The 15,114-nt window shown below is 41.1% G+C and overlaps 1 protein-coding gene across 3 annotated transcripts in view; it reads left to right on the plus strand.

Moving 5' to 3' along the window:
• The window catches only part of spryd3 (SPRY domain containing 3), an 84,377-nt gene that overhangs the window by 52,436 nt on the left and 16,827 nt on the right, over window positions 1–15,114 (plus strand). The window lies entirely within an intron of this gene.

Genomic DNA, 15,114 nt, shown 5'->3' on the forward strand with positions numbered 1-15,114 from the left:
AAAATGGCAAATTGCATCACGCAGGGTGACATTTGTCCTTTTTGTATAAACTTTTATAAACAATTTGTCACCAGAGCTCTGTTTCTTTTGGCCTGATTTATGGTACATAGCAGCGGACACGCAATCAGTGCTGAGCTGCATCACATTTGATGCGTATTATTGACTTTTGAGGCTGTTATTTTAGTCCTGATAAGTTCCAGGTATTTACACAAACTGTATTTCCAACAATATCACTGCTTCTTTGTACAGCTTGTATAGTCTGAGAGATCTTTTTCCGACGCTGGTGTTACAACGAGTGTTTGCATTGGAATTTTGCCCAGTGTGGACCTCCATCCTTCGTGCTTGCTCCACACATTAATGGGCCATGAGGTCCCTATGCTGTTGGTCCCTGTGGGTCCTGTCAGGAGTAACCAGCCATCCAACCAGTGAGTGCTCCTCAGCAAGCCTCATTAACCCAATCAACCCCCCGCCCCAAACACACACACACACACACACACCCCTCTTCCAAACACCCCTCCATCAGTGACTCACACGTGCTATGACTCAACACCCGCAGCTGAAGGTTGTGCCCGACCACCACAACCACCATCCATCCCGCTCAACCACGCCGACCAAGATAATAGGACTCAGTCTAACTTCAGTGACAGGGTTTAATCTGATTCAAGCTCAAGTTCTGCAAAAACAATTATTCAATAGCAACTTGTTACGTAAGGGAGATAATATCACCCTCTTACCTTGGGACAGATTAGTTTTGGATGGCATTGTCTGTACCACTTAGGGGCACAAAGAGAGGCTGGTAAATACTGTCTGAATCTAGGCTTTGTGGCTATAATTCATTTCAGTTAATTTCAATTTATATTGTGCCAAATTGCCAAATCACAACAACTGTTGCCTCCAGGCGCTTTACATTGTAAGGTAAACGCCATACAATAATACAGAGAAAATACTATACCACACAGTGGAATTCATTTGCAATAATTTATCTGACATATTTATAATGTTACGACCCGAATCTGCTAGAGTTCAGAGGGGGTAAAAACAAAAGAGAGTCTCACTGGGGAAGAATGGAGTCGGAAAAGTTTTTTTTAAAGAAAAACCTCAGCGAACTGAAAAATAATAGCGGCATTGACTACAAACAACCAACCAATACAAAGCAAAACAAGGGGGGGGGGGCGTAATAATAATAACAGTCTCTGATTCTGCTCATTCCAGCTTCATAATTTTATTCTTGGACTCTCTTAGAGTAGTAAAGTAATGAATCACTTTTCAAAATAATCCTTATCCTCGACCTTGGAGCAGCCCGTCAGGCAGAACCCGCATGTCGATGCTTCAACTACAGCGGGTGTAGCGACTTCCACAGTCGCTAGAGGCCGGGGATGAAGCCTGCCTATTTGCCTGACGCGCTGTCAACTTTACGCAATAATGCGAGAGGTGGAATTGTTTGCTTGTTTATTAAAGTGCTTTGCGATTTTTACAGAGTAGTATCATCGGCTCCTGATTCAAACTCTTACAACATCACAGGCTCTAATATAACGAAGCGAACATGTTGTGCAGCGGTCAACAAAAACTACGGCTACCCAGCCCTCGTCTCTGTCAAAATCAAAACCAGTGAATGACAGACTGACAACGCCCATTTATGTCACCGCTAGCACCCACGTGACTCCCATAACAACCAAACAAATAAAAACCCAGTGATCATCAAAATTCAATACATTCAATTATGGCTCCTACACACCAGCCCCTAATTATTAGGATCCCTTCTAATAATTACCCATAATTAACCAAGTAGGAGACATAAAACATGCAGAGAAAAGTCAAGCATTTACTGTATTTCAATATTACCCACAGGAATCCTATAGGTAATCTTAAAGTCTATCTTAAAAGAAAAATGAGAGACATTTTATGTCCAAATACAATCAAAGTCTGATAATTGGACCCAGAAGTCTTTAACTGTGATCTGCCTCCAGCAGTAGACACAGTTTGGTAATAGGTCGATCCAGGCAACTAGTCTGAGTTTTAATCCGAACTTGACGAACGAATCCTCTTCGGTCAGGAAAAGTCTTTATCACACGTCCCATTGGCCAAGAGTTTCGAGGTGCCGAACTGTCCATGATGAGAACCAGATCTCCCACGATGAGGTTCCTTTTTACTCCAATCCATCGCTGACGTTCCTGTTGCTGTAGTAGGTATTCCTTCACCCATCTTTTCCAAAACAAGTCAGACATGTATTGGACTTGTTTCCATCTTCTGTGTGTGTACATATCAGTGGAATGGAATACTCCTGGTGGTAATATCGGTGAGGTCTTTAACAGAAGAAGATGATTAGGGGTCAAAGCTTCCAGGTCGTTAGGATTCATTGAGGCTTTGGTAATTGGGCGGCTGTTAATGATGGCTTCAACCTCACAAAGTACAGTATGAAGACCTTCTTCATCCAGGTTTTGTACTTTCATTATGGAATTAAGTACTTTGCGAACCAGTCTTATCAGTCGCTCCCAGGTTCCTCCGTGATGTGAACCTCCAGGTGGATTAAAGGTCCATTTAACTCCCTTTTGCAGAAAGACGTCATTGATTTTTACCTGGTTCCAATGTTCAATGGCAGTTCTAAGTTCACGTTCAGCACCTACAAAATTGGTTCCGTTGTCAGAACGCAGTTCTCGAACCTGACCTCTTCTTGCATTGAAACGTCTGAACGCATTAATGAAAGAGTCAGTATCCAGTGATGGAGCAACCTCAATGTGAACAGCACGGATAGCAAGGCAGGTGAATATAACACCGTATCTCTTCACCACGCTCCTCCTACTTTTTACACTGAAGGGTCCGAAGTAATCCACTCCCACCCGCGTGAATGGAGGTTCATCTGGAATGATTCTTTCATTGGGCAAATCCGCCATCTGTTGATTCACTGGTGGAGCATTAAGACGTCGACAGATGACACATTTAGATAACACTTTTCTTATTGCTGTACTAGCTCCAATCAACCAGTACTTTTCTCTTAGCTTAGACAGCATGTGGTTACAACCACCATGTCCAACTTCCTGATGTATGTGTCTAAGCAAGAGCTCGGAAATGTGTTGATCCTTTGCTAGTATTATGGGATGTTTCACCTCAACTGGCATCAATGATCTACTGAGTCTCCCACCCACTCTGAGAATTCCATCTTGCAGCTGTGGGCAGAGTCTTCTTAGAGGACTTGATTTTATAATGGGTTGTCCCTTCTCCAGATTCACAAGCTCCAAGGAAAATCTCCTCCTCTGACAGAACTTGATAATGACAACCTCAGCTTTGTCCAGATCTTCCACTGTAAGATTCTTAATCACAGATGTCCTCTTAAAGTTCCTCAGCTTTTCTTCCACAAATGATTTCTGTTGCTCTTTGGTGACCACTGGCTGTGGTAAGCTTGAACACAATTCTCTCCTTTTCTTCACAAAGGACAGAAGCAAGTCCTTAAATTTTAACAGCCATGCCACTGACTTCTTAAGATGTGTCCAGGTGGAAAAATGTTTAAACAAGCGAGTAACAGAATTTCTCCAGCTTGCTCAACACTCACTGTGGCAACTGTTTTTACCTCAGGATCATCAGATGCAAGCAGACTGATGTCATCTGGGTAGACAGGCCATTCACTCCTAGATTGTAGAAGATACTGAGGCCCAAACAACCATTTTGTATTCTTCATAAAAACATCGACTTTCACTCCTCTTGAGGCCATATCTGCTGGATTACTGGCAGTGTCCACATATCTCCATTGCGAGGAAGATGAAACTCTTAAGATTTGTGAAACTCTGTTGGTCACAAAAACCTTGAATCTTGAAGTCTCACTCCTGATGTATTTAAGAACAGAAGCACTGTCTGTCCAAAACACAGAATCCAGAAGTTCCATCTGCAGCTCTTTCCTCCAGAGTACATCCAATCGACTGGCCATGGTTGCTGCAATGAGCTCCATTCTCGGGATGGTAAAGGATTTAAGAGGAGCGACACGAGCTTTTCCCATAACAAACGCACAGTGTCGTTCTGAACAAATGTTTTCAATCAGCAGGTAGGTCACTGTTCCATACCCATCCTCACTGGCATCACAGAAATGGTGCAACTGAGCACTCGTGATTTCTCCAAATCCATCAGGTTTCAGACAACGACTCACTTCAAACTTGCTCAATAGCTGGAGCTGCTGGAGCCATGTTAACCATCTTTTGGAAAACAGCTCTGGTACGTTATCGTCCCAGCCGATTCCTTCCTGGCATAGATCTCTTAGGATTTTCTTAGCAGTTAAGACCACAGGACTTAGCATTCCAAGAGGATCGTAGATAGAACTGACAATTGAAAGGATTCCTCTTCTGGTGAGCGGTCTGTCCTTGAGCACAATCTTGAACTTAAAAGAGTCTGATTTTATGCACCACTCCACGCCCAAAACTCGCTCGATCATTGAGGAATCCAATTCCATGTTCAACTCTTTCATTCCTGTGGCTCTGTGACTTTCAGGAATTGATTCCAGCACTCCAGGCTTGTTGGTGATCCACTTTTTGAGCAAAAACCCTCCTTTGGCACACAAAGAAACCAACTCGTGGTACATTAACACTGCTTCCTCATCAGTTTCAACGGACACAAGACAATCGTCCACATAAAAACAGTGCAACAACTTCTTCACAGCTTCCTCACTGTAGAGATGTCCAAAGTCATCCGCACACTTTCTGAGTGCAAAGTTGGCACAACTTGGTGACGAAGTTGCCCCGAAGAGATGTACATTCATCCTGTATTCAGATGTTGGTTGTTCCAGATCACCTTTAGGCCACCAGAGAAATCTCAATAGATCTTTATCTTCAGCTGGAACCATGACTTGATGGAACATGGATTCAATATCTCCCATAATTACAACTGGCTCCTTCCTGAATCTTGTGATCACTCCTATTAAAGAGCTTGTAAGATCAGGTCCTTGTAAGAGTTGGGAGTTTAAAGATGTTCCATGATAACTCACTCCACAGTCAAACACAACTCTGAGTTTCTTCTTGGTCGGATGGTAAACACCATGGTGTGGTATATACCACAGCTTGCCATCATTGCGATTGATCTCCTCTTCCGGGACCTTTTCAGCATATCCTTTAGCCAGAAGCTCATTCATGAACACTTTGTACTCAGTATGAAACACTGTGTCTCTCTCAAATCTCTTTTGTAGAAAGCGCAGACGTTGTTGAACAACTTTCTTATTGTTTGGCATACTGATACTGGCATTCCGAAAAGGTAATGCTATCTGGATATGACCACCCACATATTTGGCAGAGTTAGTCACTATTTCCAGAAATCTCTGATCCTCTCTTGACAATCCAACCTGCTCATCAGCTTTGCTCTCAGGAAAGTCATTCTTGAACTGTTGCTGCCAAAGCTCCTCCAGCGTGACAACAGAAATTCTGTTGACTGTAACTTGTGGATGCTTCTGATCACTTGTAGCTTCACATTTTACTGAAAGTGGTCCATTGATGGTCCAGCCAAGCCTTGTCCTTACGGCATACGGTCCTCCATCAACACTACACACCACTTCCAGAGGTTCCAAGGCTTTGGGAATGTTTGTTCCAATCAGAAGTTCGATTCCTGCATTTATTTGAGGCAGGGTTATGTGTTTTAAATGTGCCCATCCTTCAATATCTCCTGGCGTTGTAATATTTCCTTTATGTACAGGCATGGACTCCTGTGTGTACACTTTTGGCATTTCCAGAAATTCGTCACCACAAAGAGCGGCAACCTCCAGTCCTGATAAAGTGTTGCTGCTCACAACTCTTTCCTGGCCCATGGTTCTGAGGAGGATGTTTCCTTTCCTTCCCTCAAGGTGAAGTCTGCGCATCAGACTCTCAGTGCAAAAAACTGCTGTGCTCCCTTGGTCCAAAAAAGCATATGTTGTAATAATGTTGCTTCCTTTCTTTGACTTTACTTGGACAGGCACAATGGGCAGTTTACAGTCCTGGTCTCCAGCCCCTGTAAGACCACTCGACACCAGTGTGCTCACATGCGGCTGCATGTTCCTGTCGGTCTTTTCAGAAGGTGAACTTTCTTTGTGCAGGATGGTGGGATGTTTCCGGCTGCATTTGGAACAGGAAATCCTCTTACGGCAATCTTTACTGATGTGTCCTATACACAAGCAGCCAAAACAGATGCCATTTTCCTTTAAGAAGGTTATCTTCTTCTCATGAGCCATTTTTCCCAACTGTGCACAGACGTCCAACATGTGTCTTCCTCCACAACAAATACAGACGTTCCTTCCAACCTGATTATTTTTCATTTCCATTTCCGCAGGCTTAGGGGTACTCTCCACAACTTGCATAGTGGTGGCAAAGCTTGTTCCTTTATTTCCAGGTCTGCCTTGATACTTGGCTTTACTCATTCCTTTTGTTGGTAAAGAAAGCGGAGAATCTTGAATATTACCGAATACAGGATCAGTTAATATTCTTATTTGCTTCTCCAAAAAGTCTGCAATATCCATAAATTTGGCTCTTCTTTTATGCCTTTCTTGCAGGTCACAAACCTGGCTTCTCCATTTGTCCCTAAATTTATACGGCAATTTTTTAATAATGTTCACCATATTAAGGCATGTCCAAATCACTCAGATGCTGCACCTCCTCCATTGCATTACAGCATCCCCTGAGGAACAAACTGTAGTTCTGAAGAGCTTTTACTTCCTCTGTTTTAATTGATGGCCATGAAAGTGCCTTGTCCAGATATGCAGCTGCGACCTTCTGTTCATCGCCATAGTGCTCCTTTAACAGTGATTTTGCCTTGCGATAACCACGATCTGAGTTCATTTGTTGACAGCTTCTCACCAATTCCTTTGCATGGCCTCTTGTGTACTGTTCCAAAAAATATAAACGATCACTGTTATTCTTCGTATCGCACTCAACTGCATTCTCAAATGCTTTAATAAATGAATAATATTGAAGTGGATCTCCATCAAAATGAGGTATTTCTCTCTTTGGTAAAGAAAAGAGGCTTTGTTGTTGGATTAAGAGTGTTGTTATTTCATTTTGTTTAGTCATTATTCCAATAACATCATTTTGTGGTTCCAGTTCCACCATACCATTTGTATGACAGTCATTTTGTCCATTTGCATCAGATGGGTTTGAAGGAATAACTGAATATTGTCGAGGATGCTTATTTTGAGAGGATTCAGTCAGCACGGTTTGTTGCACGACACATTCCTGGGTTTTATCTTTTCTCCTGTTTTGAGTTTCAGCATTAGTCAATGAATTTTGTTTTGCAGAAATGTGAGGTATAAATTCCAATGCATCAACATTAAGGGTTTGTTTAGATCTTTCATGGGAAATGTATGAATTCATTCCATCTGAAACTTTTAAAGATCCTTTTTTGCTTGTTATACTTTGAGCTTTAAGGACATTTATTGTAGCCATTTTTTCAGCAATTTCAGTGTCCAATTTTAGCCTTTCCTTTCTTTTACGAAGACGTTCCTCCTCTTCTTCCAGTACATGTTTCTCATCCAATGATTTCTGCTTTATCATTAAAGCTGCCAACTCTGCCTCAGCTTTCATACGAACAGATGAAGTTGAAGATCTTGATGAAGAAGTTTTGTGGCTTTCAACATTTGAAACACTATCACTTGGCTTGATATCATCCTCCACTTCTGTCTCAGTATTTGATGCAACATTGTTTTCCAATAAATTGATTTGCTTTGGACGAACAGCAGGATTTTGTTCTCTTTGATTTATCCAGTTTTGAATTTCATTTAAAAACACATTGGTGTATTTCATGATACTTGAAAACCATTCCTCTTGTTTTATTACTTCTTCCTCTGGCACCAAAGACAACACCTCAACATGTAAACTTGAAGCCTTTTCACACAGTGCCTTTAAATCCACCAAATACTGCTTAATTTGAGAAAGATTTTCATTGTGTTGCATGAGCGCTTTCATTTTTTGTATTAGTCCTTTCATTTTATTGACATAAATTTTGCATTCATTTTGTAATTTTTCGATTTTATTCAACAATGTCTTTCCAGTCATTTTTCTTTCTCTCTTTCCCCTCAAATGATTAGAGGAACAATCATCACCAGCTGTTTGACTCATGATTTTCCCGTTTGTTTGTTCGATTTTTTTATTTATTTATTTTTAATCTTCAGTGATCATCCATTAAAACATATATCCACTGGAAGCCACAATAGACTTTGACCAAAAAATCCTTTCAACGTAACGGCACTTTAATTGTCCATTTGAACGTCATCCAAGCAGCATAATTAATAAGACGCAGCGCAGACATCATTCCAAGAGCGCAGCCAAAAACGTTGCACATTTAACCAACATTCATTCCATTCAGTGTCTCCTCTTGAACATCTCAGCACTAATGCAATGTGGCTTCCTTTTCCACAACCAGACATGCACAGGTATTCTTACCTGCGCTCCTCAGAATTGCGTCAGGTGTGTCGGTGCTGCTGGGCTCACTCATTCAGATGCGCTGCACTTACTTGTCGTCTTTCAGGTTCCTTGATCTGATTTCTTTGATCCTGCTTGCGGCTGGCTTTTCCAGAATGCCGTTTTTTGTTGACTAAAGATGTAGCGACTTCCACAGTCGCTAGAGGCCGGGGATGAAGCCTGCCTATTTGCCTGACGCGCTGTCAACTTTACGCAATAATGCGAGAGGTGGAATTGTTTGCTTGTTTATTAAAGTGCTTTGCGATTTTTACAGAGTAGTATCATCGGCTCCTGATTCAAACTCTTACAACATCACAGGCTCTAATATAACGAAGCGAACATGTAGTGCAGCGGTCAACAAAAACTACGGCTACCCAGCCCTCGTCTCTGTCAAAATCAAAACCAGTGAATGACAGACTGACAACGCCCATTTATGTCACCGCTAGCACCCACGTGACTCCCATAACAACCAAACAAATAAAAACCCAGTGATCATCAAAATTCAATACATAGGTTGGACTAGTTAGCTCCCTCTTACTAACTTTGTTCATATAGAGCAGGCTTATTACTAAAGCAAAGATCAATGCCTCTTAGATTTTGATGCTGAGCTACACAAAAAAGCCCACTGCTCTCCCATGATAGTTTCATAATGTGATGTGATTGGCTGAACTTTTTAGTGTGAGCAGTGCAAGCATAGTGTATGACATCACTCCATTCACACTGACTGAGAAGTGAGAGCACTAAAGCCTGAATAATGTACATTTAGAGGTTGACTGAATTCCTCCTATTTGAAAGAAGCTGTTTTAGCTCATGCTCCTTTAACTCTTTCCCCCATAAAGACAACATTTTATGACCTCCCTTGCACCCATAATGACAAGGTTTTATCCTCAGCATATATTGATAAAGACATGGTTTTCACGACAACTAGGATAGTTTCCAGGCTTTTCCAAAGGTAGCTGCATAGATCGAGACAACCCTCACTAACCAGACTGAGTCATTTTGTTCAATTACCAGGCCTGAAATATATCAGAAAACATAAGAGAATGGGACACAATAGAGAACAAAATAGTTCTTAGTGCTTGGAAGTAGTGCAAAGAAAAGACTTGGTCTACATAGAGTCTGTGTGTGATTGGCCAAAGTGATGGGGGTTACTCATACCATGGCTCGGATTGGTGAGGTAGGTGAGCAGGGGTGGGGTGTTGGGGGGAGAGTGTTTAATGGCATTCTGAATGGCCCAGGGACAGAAGCTGTTTGTGAGATAAATAAAGAAAAGAAAAATAAGACAAAGACAATTTTACAAAAAAATTGTATGTGTTTAAACGTAGGACAATAACATTTTTAGGCTCATCAGAGATGGTTGAACAGATAATACTCTAAAAACTTTGATGATTTGAGATGGAATGACCCCATTAAATATTAGGGAGAACCCATCTGTGAGATCATAGAGATCCAAGACCAGAATATTACCTGAAAACTGAGCCTTAAAGAGTTGTTATGCTTAGTATTACCATCTACCATTGTAACATTATACATTTTAAAGAAAATTAGGAAAAGCAGAATAGTCATTTGCTCAGTCAGGGGATTATTAAAGTTGTTGCCATCTTTCTCTCAAAGTGCCTGAACTAATTAATTGACTGACTCATGGTTTTTGGCTGTAAGGGGATTATATTCCTCAGTCAACCTTCCAGCATGTTTGCGCATGTACAGTATCTGCATTATGTTCATGCGGCCATGACTAATTTTAACCCACCACATATCATCCACTTTTTTCAGATGTTGTTTTACTTCGTGTGTAAAATGTCATAAATATTGAAAATTTTCCAAATTCTTTCTTTTTCCAACCAAAACCCAGAGAGAGTCAAACTGGAAAAGATTTAGCCACATAGTATTTGAAAAGGTAACCTAAAAAATGAAAATATTTGTTTAAATCTTGATCCATTAATCAGCTTAAAAACCACCAAAATATTAAACATCACATTAGTACCACTATATATCGTAGAAACACCTGAAGATGTGCTGGTGTTGATGATGTTGTCCCTACAACGGTGTCAACAACAGCGTTGCTACAGCATCGTCACTGGAACTGACTGATCACATTTTGCAATGTCATAGCTTTGCCGATTGGGAAGAAACACCACACGTGGGAGAATTTTGCCTTCAGGGCTTTCTGCCTGAAAGCCAAGCCAGAAAGGCTTTTTAATACATGGGTAAGATTGTGAAAGAGTCTATTTTAATGCAAACCCATGAACTTTTCCTAAACAAATCCAAGTAGTATTCGTGCTTAAGCCTAACCAAGCAGTTTTTTTTTTTACCTAAACCTAACCATACTCATTTGGCAACAGATTTTTTTAAAATAATAAGTCCAGTAAGTCTAAAAATAAAAACTCCACGCTCACTTTTAGATTCACATGGGACACAAAACCCAGACTCATTGGTAAAAGTCCCATGTTCGATCCCTTCACACACAGCTTTGTCTTTATGTGGACTTTGTCACTTTACATCATTAGCTGTAGTTTCTGTGAGATTTTTAGTTTTTATTAGTTTCTCACCAAATGCCAACTGGGAGAGCCTCCAGCCACCGGTGACACTCGCAGTTGTAGCCATGAGAGCATGTCCCATGTTGGGGGTGCTTTAGAGATGATGCAACATGTGGAGTTGAGACTCTCACCACCAAATAATATCTCCTGTTAACTGTACATTGGTTATTAATGGTTTAATAGATGATTGTTGTGTACAGTAGGTGGGTACTTACTTTGTATCTTGTATACGGCTCTTTATTTTATACCTTTGAGGACTCATTTGGAGTTGGGTATCCTACCCAAAGAGGACTCAGGCTTGTGGAACTGGAGATTGAGCCACCAGCCTTATGGTAAGACAGCAATGTGCTCTACTTCCTGAGCCACAACTGCCTAAACTGATCTGATAATAAGTGTACATGAAGTACATAACAGTTATGCAATAGCAGCTATGCAGTGAAGGAAAGATCTAGAAAATACCTTCATGATAAGAATCCACATCCACAACTCACACTGTTATATTCACAAGGAAAACGAGAACATCAGATCATCAACTGACTGTTGTTATTGGACTTTGCTGTACATTAAGGTGTACAGTAGGGCATAGAAATGGGGCTATGACATATATCTTGTACTTTTCATACTCAAAAAATGGTTCTTTTGCTCATTAATCACACTTCTTGTCAAAGAATCTGGGCTACCATCATATTTTAGCCCTGTAATAGACTGGTCCAAACTGTGCCCCACCTTTCTCCTTATGATTAACTACAGGGAGTGCAGAATTATTAGGCAAATGAATATTTTGTCCACATCATCCTCTTCATGCATGTTGTCTTACTACAAGCTGTATAGGCTCGAAAGCCTACTACCAATTAAGCATATTAGGTGATGTGCATCTCTGTAATGAGAAGGGGTGTGGTCTAATGACATCAACACCCTATATCAGGTGTGCATAATTATTAGGCAACGTCCTTTCTTTTGGCAAAATGGGTCAAAAGAAGGACTTGACAGGCTCAGAAAAGTCAAAAATAGTGAGATATCTTGCAGAGGGATGCAGCAGTCTCAAAATTGCAAAGCTTCTGAAGCGTGATCATCGAACAATCAAGCGTTTCATTCAAAATAGTCAACAGGGTCACAAGAAGCGTGTGGAAAAACCAAGGCACAAAATAACTGCCCATGAACTGAGAAAAGTCAAGCGTGCAGCTGCCAAGATGCCACTTGCCACCAGTTTGGCCATATTTCAGAGCTGCAACATCACTGGAGTGCCCAAAAGCACAAGGTGTCCAATACTCAGAGACATGGCCAAGGTAAGAAAGGCTGAAAGACGACCACCACTGAACAAAGGGCAGAGAGCTCCAGTCCGACTCAGACGCCAGCAAGGTGGAGGTGGAGTACTGGTTTGGGCTGGTATCATCAAAGATGAGCTTGTGGGGCCTTTTCGGGTTGAGGATGGAGTCAAGCTCAACTCCCAGTCCTACTGCCAGTTTCTGGAAGACACCTTCTTCAAGCAGTGGTACAGGAAGAAGTCTGCATCCTTCAAGAAAAACATGATTTTCATGCAGGACAATGCTCCATCACACACGTCCAAGTACTCCACAGCGTGGCTGGCAAGAAAGGGTATAAAAGAAGAAAAACTAATGACATGGCCTCCTTGTTCACCTGATCTGAACCCCATTGAGAACCTGTGGTCCATCATCAAATGTGAGATTTACAAGGAGGGAAAACAGTACACCTCTCTGAACAGTGTCTGGGAGGCTGTGGTTGCTGCTGCACGCAATGTTGATGGTGAACAGATCAAAACACTGACAGAATCCATGGATGGCAGGCTTTTGAGTGTCCTTGCAAAGAAAGGTGGCTATATTGGTCACTGATTTGTTTTTGTTTTGTTTTTGAATGTCAGAAATGTATATTTGTGAATGTGGAGATGTTATATTGGTTTCACTGGTAAAAATAAATAATTGAAATGGGTATATATTTGTTTTTTGTTAAGTTGCCTAATAATTATGCACAGTAATAGTCACCTGCACACACAGATATCCCCCTAAAATAGCTAAAACTAAAAACAAACTAAAAACTACTTCCAAAAACATTCAGCTTTGATATTAATGAGTTTTTTGGGTTCATTGAGAACATGGTTGTTGTTCAATAATAAAATTATTCCTCAAAAATACAACTTGCCTAATAATTCTGCACTTCCTGTATTTAAGTGGATGGAAAATGTGTGGATAGAGCCTAACAGGTTCGTTTTTTAATTTTTGGTTTAGTTTTGGTTGGTTATAAAAACCTTGAGCTACAGTTCTTTCACTACAGTATTAATAGTTGAAAAGCTGATATGCTGTTGTTATTGTGTTATAGCATATGCAGTATAACACTCTGTGGTCCACATATTGACACCTGTGAATGACCAAATCGAAAGCTTTGAAAGCTACTGACTTGCAGGCACCTGTTTGAAACACAGCAGGAAGTGGCAAGACCATCCTAGAGCCTGTCACTATCTTATAAATTCCTGGCAGCATGATTAAAAAGTGTGATTTGGTAGGTTGCCATGGGTGCTCAGTTTGGATCCAGGTAATCCAACAGCTCACCAAACCATCAGCTGAGCTGTACATCCCTCTGAGGCTTCCTCTGCCTCAGATCTGGACCAGACCGTAACAGGGGAGTTACCTGATGGAAACTTTACTTTAAGTCTTATTTCTTTGAGAACATTTGCCATCAACCACCAAGGTATACCATAGCTTCACTGGTGCAGAGACTCTGCAGCCCTGCCTGTATTGCTTAATTGTGCAGTTTCTCTAACCAAGGAAGTATATTGTTCACATATGCATCAACTGGGGCCTCACTGGAAAATGAACCCAGGATGTATGTCATATCATATATCATCATCACACGGCATCTGCCATGCGGTTTTAACACACGGCAGATGCCATGTGGGCTTATCGCATTTTGTTTGTGATAAACCCACACGGCATCTGCAAATGGAATTTGAAGTACATTTTTAGCAGCATGTGCACATGCATGTGTGGGATCACGAAAGAACATAAATATTTAGGTTTAATTTTTCATGTTTTTGGAATCAGTGAAGTCATTGTTCCCTGGGCAGGGAAGCCCGCTCTTTTCCGGGCAAACTCTAGTGTTACCAGAAAGTTTTTCTCTTCCCAGCTGGTCTCGGTCGTCAGCCAGGCGCTCTTAGTCGCTCAGGAGCCACAGAGCCTGAGCTCTCCTTCTGAGGGCCCAGCGCCAAACCCTGAGCCCAGATCCATTTTTCACCCTCTTGTTGCTCTTGCTGTAGATATAACACCTGGTGGTGATGACAGCTACTGACAGTCTAAATCTATTATCAAGACTTCCAGTTTAACAGCATCACCAATCTGCTGCTTCGTTTAGCTTCCTTGGTCAACACCTCTATGCTAATTTTAAACTGCCTATTTTCCAGCCCTTTTTTCCCCTTTCCAGTATAGCAGTTTTCATCCTCTTTTGCACTAAAACACAGCAGATGCAGTGAAAGGCCCGCTATAAAATAAATAATCATTTTGAACCGTGAATCATCCAAAGCTACTCTTTAAGAATCCAGGAATAAAAACATGGAACTGGAAATGAGCAGATGAGGTCCCCTTTAAGGGTCATTAACTTCCACTTACACCCACCATAAATTAGCTTTGAACTGGTTAAAAGCAAATATATTAAAGGCCAATAAAAGGGATGTGAGCATCGTTAGTTTTAGTGAAACCAAAAAGCATTTTATCATTCATCAGGCCATCAATAGAGTTGCCCGTGTGCAGATCCCGCAGGAAATTGAACCTCATAGCTGAAGAAAGGAAAAACAAAAAACATCAACAGTCACTTCAGAGGTCAATAAGAAATATCAGATACCTGAAAAACTGAACACTAATATGGGCAAATATAGGTAATAGTTATATGTCTATTATTTTTATTATTTTTATCTGTGTAAAAGTCACTTTTTCAAGAGTGACCTGATGAAAAGATCTTTTAACAATGACAAACGTAAACAGTCACACAAATACAATGACACACAGTACAAGCGACCACAGACCACGGAAAAAGACGTTTGTTATGGCCAGTAAAATAAATAGTGGTTTACTCCATGCAGCGAAAGTAAGGTGCAAACAAACTCAGTGACATTGAGCGGCTTCAACCAAGGTCATGTGACATAACTGCTGATGACGCAAAGTAGGTTCAAC

Source organism: Aulonocara sp. 'chitande type north' Nkhata Bay, linkage group LG20 (assembly GCF_057382095.1).
Source record: "Aulonocara sp. 'chitande type north' Nkhata Bay isolate Kocher_YH1m ecotype deep benthic linkage group LG20, A_spYH_male_GT1.1, whole genome shotgun sequence".
NCBI lineage: Eukaryota > Metazoa > Chordata > Actinopteri > Cichliformes > Cichlidae > Aulonocara > Aulonocara sp. 'chitande type north' Nkhata Bay.